Genomic DNA, 10,617 nt, shown 5'->3' with positions numbered 1-10,617 from the left:
GCTCCTAGCAATGGCAAGAGAACTTGCTCACACCAGATCAGGAGGCAGAGACATCACAGGAAAGAAGGCCAGTAGTTATACCTCAAGCCTTATTCTCCAGACACCCTCTTCCTCCAGCTAGGCCCCACCTGCAGGGGATCTGTAAACTCCCAAAATGTCAGAGTGTGCCCAGGTAAAGACCAAAAGTTCAGACATGGGTTTGGAAGTAGGAATGAGAGAGGAGACCTTGGCCCCCTATCTTAGAAGCTCATGACACCTGGACAACCTGGGATCAACATTGTACGGGTTGTGTTGCCAAAACTATACTAGTAATTATAAATCAATTTTATTGGATATTTTAAACAAATAATAACTTTTCTTTTTTTTCTTTTTTTTTTTTAAGATTTTGTTTATTTTTATGTATATGAATACACTGTAGCTGTCTTCAGACACACCAGAAGAGGGCATCAGATCCCATTACAGATGGTTGTGAGCCACCATGTGGTTGCTGGGATTTGAACTCAGGACCTCTGGAAGAGCAGTCAGTGCTCTTAACCGCTGAGCCATCTCTCCAGCCTGATAATAACTTTTATTGTAGAGATCTACTAAGCATACTTAATGCTAAGCACTTTTTATGAAAATGATTGGGGTTGGGGATTTAGCTCAATGGTAGAGCGCTTGCCTAGAAAGCGCAAGGCCCTGGGTTCGGTCCTCAGCTCCAAAAAAAGAAAAGAAAAAAAGAAAATGATCTTACCTAATCTTTGTCACAGACCTCCTGAGCCAGATGTGAATAGTATTCTCGATTTACTGGTGAAATGTGGGCAGAAAAGTTGTTTAAAGGACTTGTCCAAAGTTTCTTACCTGTTAAGTGGAAGAACCTGGGTCCAGGCTCCGGTTGTCTGACTCTGCAACCTGTATTCTTTTTTTTTTTTTGTTCTTTATTTATTCATTTATTATATATAAGTACACTGTAGCTGTCTTCAGACGCACCAGAAGAGGGCATCAGATCTCATTACAGATGGTTGTAAGCCACCATGTGGTTGCTGGGACTTGAACTCAGGACCTCTGGAAGAGCAGTCTCTTAACCACTGAGCCATCTCTCAACCCTGCAACCTGTGTTCTTAACCGATTTCACAACTACCTGGGAGAGCTCTTTGTTAAGATAATAGTTCACACGACAGGTACCTTTCATAGGTAATGCCATGTGTACATACTGTGCTAGTTATTTTCTATTATTGTGACAAAACACCATGGCCAAGACAGCTTAAAAAGAAAGACTTTAGTTGGGCTTAAGGTTCCAGAGTGTTAGAGTCTTTGATGGTGGCGGCGTGCCAACAGAGGGCTGAAACGGCAGCTGTGAGCTCACATCTTGATTTGCAGGTAGGAGACAGAGAGAGAGAGCACTGGGAATTGCTGGGAGTCTTTTGAAACCTCAAAATGCAACTCCAGTGACACAATTCCTCCAACAAGACTACCCTCAATCCTTCCCAAACAGTTCCACCAAGTATTCAAACATAGGAGCCCATGGAGCCCAGGGGGGCCATTCTCATCCAAACTACCATGTTTGTCTTATTATCCACTATATTTCAGGCACTAGACTTCAGCCCTAAATAAGACAAACATTAAGTAAAGAGATGTGGAGGTTGCTTAGTGGTTAGTGCCATGTCCCCCAGCGTGCACAGAGCCCTGGGTTCTATCTCCACCACCACAAAATATAAAGCAAGTGAACAGGAAGTTGTTACAGACAAGGTCGTCACAATAAGCTCTGTAGTATACCACATATGTATATTAAAGATGTAACAATCATTAAAATATCAGTTACCTCAGAGATACATAGTTTATCTACCCTCTTAAAGAACTCACTCTCCAAGAATAGCACTGCCAGCAATCTAACACATGTTCCTCCAAACTTCTTTTTTCTGCACATTTATAGATTATGTTTAAATAGTAAAAGTGGAACTATATTTCATAATTCCTTCCTCCTCTGGCTGTGAGAATTCACAGTGGTCTTCTGCCATCGCCTCCCAAGAACTAGGATTGTAGGCATGGGACACTGCATCCAGCTAAGACTCTTGAATACTAGATTCTGATGACTTAGAAGTCTGTTTCAGTACTGTTCTAGTGCAGGGGAGACCGACGCAGAAGGATCATAATTTCAAGGCCAGTCTGGGCTGGGCAGTGGTGGGAAAGCCTTTAATCTCAGCACTCAGGAGGCAGAGGCAGGCTGATCTCTGAGTTGAAGGCCTGCCTAGCTTACAGTTGAATTCTGAGACAGCCATGGTTACACAGAGAAACTCTGTCTCAGCAAAACCAGAGAGGGAGAGGGAGAGGGAAGGAGGGAGGGAGGGAGGGGCTAAATTTTTTTTTAAAAAGATTTATTTTAATTTATGTATATAAGTAGCTGTCTTCAGATACACCAGAAGAGGGCATCGGATCCCATTACAGATGGTTGTGAGCCACCATGTGGTTGCAGGGAATTGAACTTAGGATCTCTGGAAGAGCAGTCAGTGCTCTTAACCGCTGAGCCATCTCTCCAGCCCGAGAGGCTAAATTTTATTCCACGAAATGTATTACATGTCTACTCTGTCATGCATGGCCCAAGGCGCCGGAGACTGAAAAAGACAAGGCAGTGCTGTCTGAGACTTGTTCCTAGTCACTTTTAGTTTATTTAGACTGTTACTATCTTGTGATAGCATAAGGAACACTGGAAAATTTGCCTTCTGTGAAGAATATGACTTTGACTATGAAATGAGATAAGAAACTTGGTATTTCGAAGAATGTCTCAGGCCTCACATAAAGTTAAAAGTACTTCCTCAATAATTTTTTTTTGGCATTTCCTTTACCGCTTTCTTTGACAGGGGCCTCAGATTTACTGTGCAGCTGAGGGTGACCTTGAATTTCTGTCCTCTTGCCTCTACCTCCCAAGATCTTAGGTTACAGTCATGTGCTACCATGCCTGGTTTCTATGGTGCTGGGAACTAACTTAGGGTTTTGTACATGCTAGTTGATCACTACCAACCGTGGTCAGATCTCCAGCCCCTTGCTCGATAGCAGGGAGAGTTTTAAATGATCATTATTGCACTAGTCAATTACTGGCCTTATCCTTACATATCTTCTTGTAATTCAGAATATTTCCATAAAAGGAAGAAAATAATCTGGGCCAAATACATTATTAAAAGATTCAAGAAATAGCTGGTGGTAGTGTTGTACACCTTTAATCCCAGAATTCTAGAGAGTCAGAGGCAGGTGGATCTCAGTGAGTTTGAAGCCAACCTGGTCTACAGAATGAGTTCCAGGACAGCCAAGGTTATGCAGAGAAGCCCTGTCTTCAGAACAAAACAAAACGAAAAAGATTCAAAAAGTCAATAAATAAATGGGAATGGGACCAAGAATGTGGCTCTGTTGTAGAGCATGTCTAGTGTGCATGAAGTCCTGGGTTCAAACCCCAGCACTACAAAACAGTAACTTTAAAAGATAAAACAATCTGATCAAGAAACCACATCACACTGGAGATAAAAATAATAGCCAACAGTTCAACGTTCATGAAAAGATACACTTCACACTCAAAGATACAAATAGGTTGAAAATAAAGAATGAGGGAAAATATCTCATGTAAATAGAATGTAAAAGTTTTAGAAGTCTGGCGTGGTGGTGCATGCTTTTAGTCCCAGCGTTTGTGAAGCATAAGCAAGTAGATTTCTGGGAGCTTGAGTCCAGGCTGGTCTACACAGCAAGTTCTGGGCCAGCCAGGGCTATGTAGTGAGGCCTCGTCACAAAAAGAAATAGAAAGAAATAGAAAGAAAGGAAGGGAGAAGAAAGGGGGAAGAGGGCTGGAGAGATAGCCTAATGGTTAGCTACACATCTGCTCTTCTGAGGACACCAGTTTGATTCCCAGTACCCACATGGTAGCTCCCCACCCTCTGTAATTCCAGGGGCTCCTACTCTTTGCTTTTGCCTGAACGAGACATCACCACAGACATGTACACATGCAAAATACCAATACACACAATTTTTTTTAAAAAGGAGAAAGCCTGGAGAGCCAGGTTTGGTGTGCATAGCTATAATCTCAACACTTCAGAGATTGCGGTAGGGGAATCACACAGAATTCAAAGCCGGCTTGCACTACAAAGTGATCTCCAGGCCACCCTGGGCTACAGAATGAAATACTATCTCAATAAAATAAGAGGCAGAGGGGAGGAGAGAGGGAACTAGGGTTATTGGACTCAGACACAATAGATTGTAAAACAAAAAGTCACTTAGAATCAACTGGCCAGACAAATATAAACATACATTCTACTAACAGTCAAAAACATGAAGGATAGGTCTGGGGAGACAGGTCAGTGGATAAGAACGCTTGCTGTGCAGGCACGAGGACCTGGGGCTGAATTCTCAGAACCTGTGAAAATGTTGGGCATGGCTACACAGACCTACACACCCAGCATTGGGAGGTAGGGACAGGTGGACCTGGGTGCTCACTGGTCAGACAGTCTAACCAGAACAGTGAACTTCTGACACAGTGACAGGAATACAATGAAGAAGAGAGGAAGACGACACTGACAGTCTTCCCGCTGGCCTCTGCATGCACATATGCATGGGCACACAAACCTGGACACTCACGTGCATGTGCCACACCCAACTCACACACCAATAAGAAGTTTAAAAATGCTGGAGAGATGGCTCAGTGGTTAAGAGCACACCCAACTCACACACCAATAAGAAGTTTAAAAACATGAAGCAACCCCACACCCATGCTCACACATGGTGAGAGGTTAATTAAACTCAGTGGATCCCACACAAGGAAAGGCCTAAATAGGCAAGGATTTGTTGGGAAGACGGTCTTCAGTTGGAGAAGGATGTGGCATGACAAAGAGGAACAGGGCACAAAGGAACTAAAATTCATTATATGCATTGCATTGATAAAACTGTCAAAGAAACACATAACATTAAAATGATGAATCAGGAACGTACAGAAATGAAGGGAGGAATGGACAATTTAACGGTAGCAAATCCTTCAGCTCTCCATTGTCAATAGAGGATAGAACAGCCACTCAACAAGCTTTAACAACGCTGGGGCTGAAGAGGGTCATTATGAGCATTTGCTGCTCTTTGGTGCTCTAGCGAAGGACCTGAGTTTGGTTCCTAGCCTTTCTTTGTCCCCAGCTTTGGGGAATAAGATGCTCTCTTTGGGCCTCCACAGGTACTGCATACACAGTGTACACTACACATAAGCAAAACACTGATACAAGATAAAAACAGACTCTTAAAAAAACAACAAACAGCCAGCACTTAGGAGGCAGAGGCAAGTGGATTTCTGTGAATTTGAGGCCAGTCTGGTCTTCGTAGAAAGTTCCAGGATAGCCAGAGCTACACAGAGAGGCTGTGTTTCTAAGAGAAACAAACAAGACTGACAGATACTGCTTAGACATTCTCTCCCCCCACCCCACCCCAAAAAAACCAAAAAACAGTGGGACAGACATTCCTCCCAGCTCCTAAGAAGCAGAGCAGAGGCTGGTGTGTCTTTGTAAGTTTGAGGCCAGTCTGGACTACATAGTAAGTTCTGGGACAGTCACAGATACATAGTGAGACCCTATCTTAAAAACAAGAGACAACACAATCCAAAACTACCCTTACAGTGAAACCATAAATGCAGTTAGCAGCAGCAGAGCAGATAAATCATAAAATAGTCACAGAGGAAACGCTACCCAGCAACAAGATGGAATAAACTACAAATATATGCAATAATGTAGATGAATCTCAAAAATGTAAACACAGCTATAGAAGCCAGATTCAAAGTTTGCATTCTGTGTGGCTCCATTGACAGTGTGTAAAGCTTCACTTTGGTCAGGCTTCGTCTGTGGAGTGAGAACACCATTCACCTGAAAGGGAAGCTCAGCAATCTCTCTCTGTCTCTCTCTCTCTGTCTCTCTCTCTCTGTCTCTCTCTCTCTGTCTCTCTCTCTCTCTCTGTCTCTGTCTCTCTGTCTCTCTCTCTGTCTCTCTGTCTCTGTCGCTCTGTCTCTCTGTCTCTCTCTCTGTCTCTCTCTCTCTCTGTCTCTCTCTCTCTCTGTCTGTCTGTCTGTGTGTGTGTGTGTGTGTGTGTGTGTGTGTGTGTTATTGCTGTCTGAAGTTTTAAATTTTCAGGGAACTGGAGAGATGGCTCACGGGGACAGAGGACTGGCTGTTCTTGCTGAGGACCTGGATTTGGTTCCCAGCACCCACACAGTCTCCTATCTGTACTTCCAATTCCAATGAATTTGATACCCTCATCTGGCCTCCACGGACACTACATGTATGAGGTTCAAGTACATACATGCAGGGAAAACGCTCATATATGTGAAATGAAAAAAACTTTAAATTTTTTTTTTTTAGTTTTAAAATTTCAGAATATTTTGAAAACAGCGCTTTGACTACTAAGATCTGAAGTAGGGAGATCACTTCTTGATGCTGTTCAGTTTCCCCAGGTGTGTATTTATGACTCTAGTTCTTCCATTTTAAGTCTTTCTGAAGAACAAGCCAGCTTGCCCATGGTAAGCATTTATAGAATAAACTTTATACTAAATATTGCTTCTCTTAAGGAGGAGCCCCTCCATTTGTCTGTGTATCAAGGCACTTTCCTGCCACCTACTGGTCAACAATCAATGAATTTGCACAGTACAATGTTTGCCCGGTGAATGGCGCCCACTGAGATGTGCCCCTGCGGGACTATTTACCCAACTAAACGTGTCAGCCATTCATTGGCCATTTTGTGATGAACCCTGAAAACAGTGGGGTGTTGATAATCCGACCCCCTTCGTTGGTTAGATCTATTGTTGGTGGCCATTACCAGTTCTTCTTGTATGTTCCCAATTAAATCCCAAGTTCCAACTCTTTTTGAGCTTGTGCCACTATGCCCAGCCAAACTTGTTTTTGTCCTGGAACTAACTCACTCTCTCTCTCTCTCTCTCTCTCTCTCTCTCTCTCTCTCTCTCTCTCTCTCTCTCTCTCTCTCCCTCCCTCCCTCCCTCCCTCCCTCCCTCCCCTCTGGAAAATCAAAATCAAAGATACACACACACACACACACACACACACACACACACACACACACACACAAGAAACCAAAATATACAAACAAAAGGGCAATAAGACAAAAAAGGTCAAAGTTATGTGAAACAAAAAGTCTACAAAGGGGCTGAAGAGATGGCTCAGTGGTTAAGAGCACTGACTACTCTTTCAGAGGTCCTGAGTTCAATTCCCAGCAACCACATGATGGCTCATCTATAAATAAAATAAATAAATCTAAAAAAAGTCTACAAAGATACTATTCAATTTATTTGTGTTGGACATCTACTCCTGGAATGGAACCTCCTCTGAGTTGTGGTTAATGGGCTCCTTTTTTTTTCCTTTTTTTCTTTTTTTCGGAACTGGGGACCGAACCCAGCCTAGCAAGCGCTCTACCACTGAGCTAAATCCCCAACCCCAATGTGTAGCCCAGGCTGGCCTCGAACTCGTGATACTCCTGCCTCTGCCTCCTTCAGCAATTCCTACGGGTGTGCGCCACCACAACTGGCTGGGCTCCATTTTAGAAGACTGTTTTTTCCTTTGCAAGCAGGTACCAATTGCAGATAGCTTCTTGGTTAGGGGTAGGAGCCAGTGTCCACTTCCCCCTGTCATTCTGGAACTCTGTCTAGCTTGAATCCTGTACAGGCCCCGTGTGTGCTGCCATAGTCTCTGTGAGTTTAGCTGTGCATTGGTCCTATTGTATCCAGAGGTCACTGTTTCCTTGGAGTCATCTGTCACCTCTGGCTCTAAAATATTCCCACCTCCTCTTCTGCATAGGTCCCTGATATGCCATTTAGTACTGAGTGTTCCAACATCTCTCACTCACTGTACATTGTCGAGCTGTGGGTCTCTGTGTAAGTTCCCATCTACTGTGAGCTGCTCTGAGGGTGGCTGAGTGAGGCATAGGTCCGTGGCCTGTCCAGTCTCAGTTCTTGGCCATCCAAGGCATGTCAGGCCTGGTTTCCATCTAATGGGGTGGGCCTTAAATCCAATCAGAGAGTGGTTGGTTACTCCCACGATATGTGTGCCGTTATTGTGCCAGTGTGCCTTGCAGGCAGGTCCCACTTTTGGTTTATAGCTGGGTTAGTGATTACCTTTCCCCACTGTAGCTTGCAAGGTTAACCTCCAGTACCATAGGGGCAGGTCATTCAGTAGTGGTGAAGCCTCTAGCTGGGTACCAGCTCAACTTCTCTGTTTGATTGTTGCACCTCACTACTAAGGCTGTAGTCTACCATGTGTAGACAGCTTTCCTGACTGAGCTCCTCACAAAATGGAGGACTCCCTTGTCTTAATAGGAGCTTCCCCTTCTCTGCCTGATCTGGGGAGCCCGACCTCCAGTCTTCTACCTAACGATGTCACCTAGTCCTTGGCAAAATTACAGGTTCAATGTCTTGGAATGCCTCACCATGAAAATGAGGTATCCCCAAACCTTGAGCCCCAGCCAATGAAACTTCACCCTAAGAAGAACCCCTTCCCACTCTCCAAGAGTCATATGTATAGCCCTTGATTCACCCTCAAATAAAGTGAATGCGCAAAAGCTTTTCATGGAATACTATTTAAGAGAGCTGTTAACACTAAAATCTGTGGAGAAGCATAGCTCCTCAGCCCCCAACCCCACCCCACATTCACTGCCTGACTAGGATCCTGCGAACCCACCCATTCCAGACTTCAGTCCATCCTTCCTGACCTGGTGTACAGCAGTGTCTGGCCACCCCAAGGGAAAAGGCAGAAAACAAAACCACATTTAACATCCACTAACCATCTCACTACTACAAATCTGAAGTCCATTTGTATACACATATGACATCAAACCATTTATATCAACGAAAAATTGATTTGCTCTTTCTTTATTCAGATGTTATTTTAATCATGTGCATATACATAACAGTTATATGTTAATTATGTGTGTACACATACGGGCAGCTGTGAGCCACCCACATGGGTACTAGGAAACGAACATGGGCCCTGTGCAAGAACTGTCATGCTCTTAACCATTGACCCATATCTCTAGTCCTTTGATTTTTGCTTCCTTTGCCCTGAGTCAGAAGCTTACAGTCTGTTAGAGATGCAAAACAAAAGTCATGTACGGATTTAAAAACAAAGGGCTGGGGAGGTGCTTGCTATGTAAGCATGGAGACATAACCTGGATCCCCTTACTTAAGAAGCTGCACCCATGCAATTCTGGCACCAGGGAGGCCAATCAACCCAGCTAGGCCAGTGAGTTCCAGGTTCAATGAGAGGCCTCCCATGAATAAGGTCAGCTTGAGTTAGATCCCTGGAACCCAAAATGTAAGGGGATCTAAGATGACTTCGGAAAGTTGTCTGCTGGCTTCTACATGTGCACTGTGACATGCATGCATCCACACTCTCACATGTAACACAAATACACATAAATATATTTTAAAATTAAGGTGCACAGAACCTAGAGAGGCGACTCAGTGGTTAAGAGCACTGCCTGCTCTTCCAGAGAACCAAGATTCAATTCCCAGCATCCATATGGCAGCTCGCAGCTGTCTGTAACTCCAAGATCTGAATCTCTCATAGAGACATACATGCAAGCAAAACACAAGTGTACATAAAATATAAATAAATACATTATTTTTTTTCAAAAATGAAGGTAGACAGCGACCGAGAGGACACCCTGTCATCAGCCTCTAGCCTGAACACACTTGCACACGTTCACACACACACACACCATACACAAACGAGATAGAGAGAAATCCTCTGGGTCCTCAGAGACATAGTATTTCTCTCCTTGGGTTCTGGTTTCCTCGTCTGTACAAGGAGCTTGGGTCTGCCCAAGATCACACAGCCAATAAGCAGCAGAGCTAGACTTAGACTCAGTGCTTTGGCTTCAGTTCCAAACTTGAAACCATCCTTGTAGATTATCCTGGCCTGCTTCTGGTCCTGTGTCGCCTCCCCACAAGGAAGGGGTACGTCTATGGCCTACAATCCTGTTACCTTTACAGATGCCCAGTGGCTCCCTGTCTCCTCCACTCCCTGCATCCTTGAACATCCTTGGAAACCCACGAGCTCTAGGTTAAGGAGATGGACAGCAACGTAAAAATGAGATGATCAAAACCGGGCAAGGTGGCTCAGGCCTGTAATTCCAGTGCTCAAGTGGATGCAGGAGGATCAGAAGTTCAAGGTCGCCCTCAGTTACCTGGCTTAGTGTGAGGCCAGTGTGAACTCCATGAGATTCTCAGTACAAAAACATAAAACTAGGGGCTGATGAAATGGCTCCGTGGGTAAAGGTGCCCCCCCACCAAGCTTGACAACCTGAATCTGCTCTCTGGAACCCACGTGGTGGGACGAGAGAACCAATTCCACAAAGTCCTCTGACCTCTACACACATACTTCTCTATAAGCATACCCACAAACATACTGACATACTTATGCAAAATAAAATTTTAAAGTGCAAATTTGAAACATTTCATTTTTCATTTTTAAATGGAAGGATGGGGGCTGAAAAGATGGCCGGGCAGTGAGGAATGTGAATTATTCTTCAGAGAACCAGAGTTAGATTCCCAGCACCCTCATCCTGTGACAGCAATTGTGATGCCCTCTTTAGGCCTCTGTGAGCACTGCACTCTCTTTTTCA

The sequence above is a fragment of the Rattus rattus genome, chromosome 5, assembly GCF_011064425.1.
Source record: "Rattus rattus isolate New Zealand chromosome 5, Rrattus_CSIRO_v1, whole genome shotgun sequence".
NCBI classification, from domain to species: Eukaryota; Metazoa; Chordata; class Mammalia; order Rodentia; family Muridae; genus Rattus; species Rattus rattus.
This window is presented reverse-complemented; position numbering follows the sequence as displayed.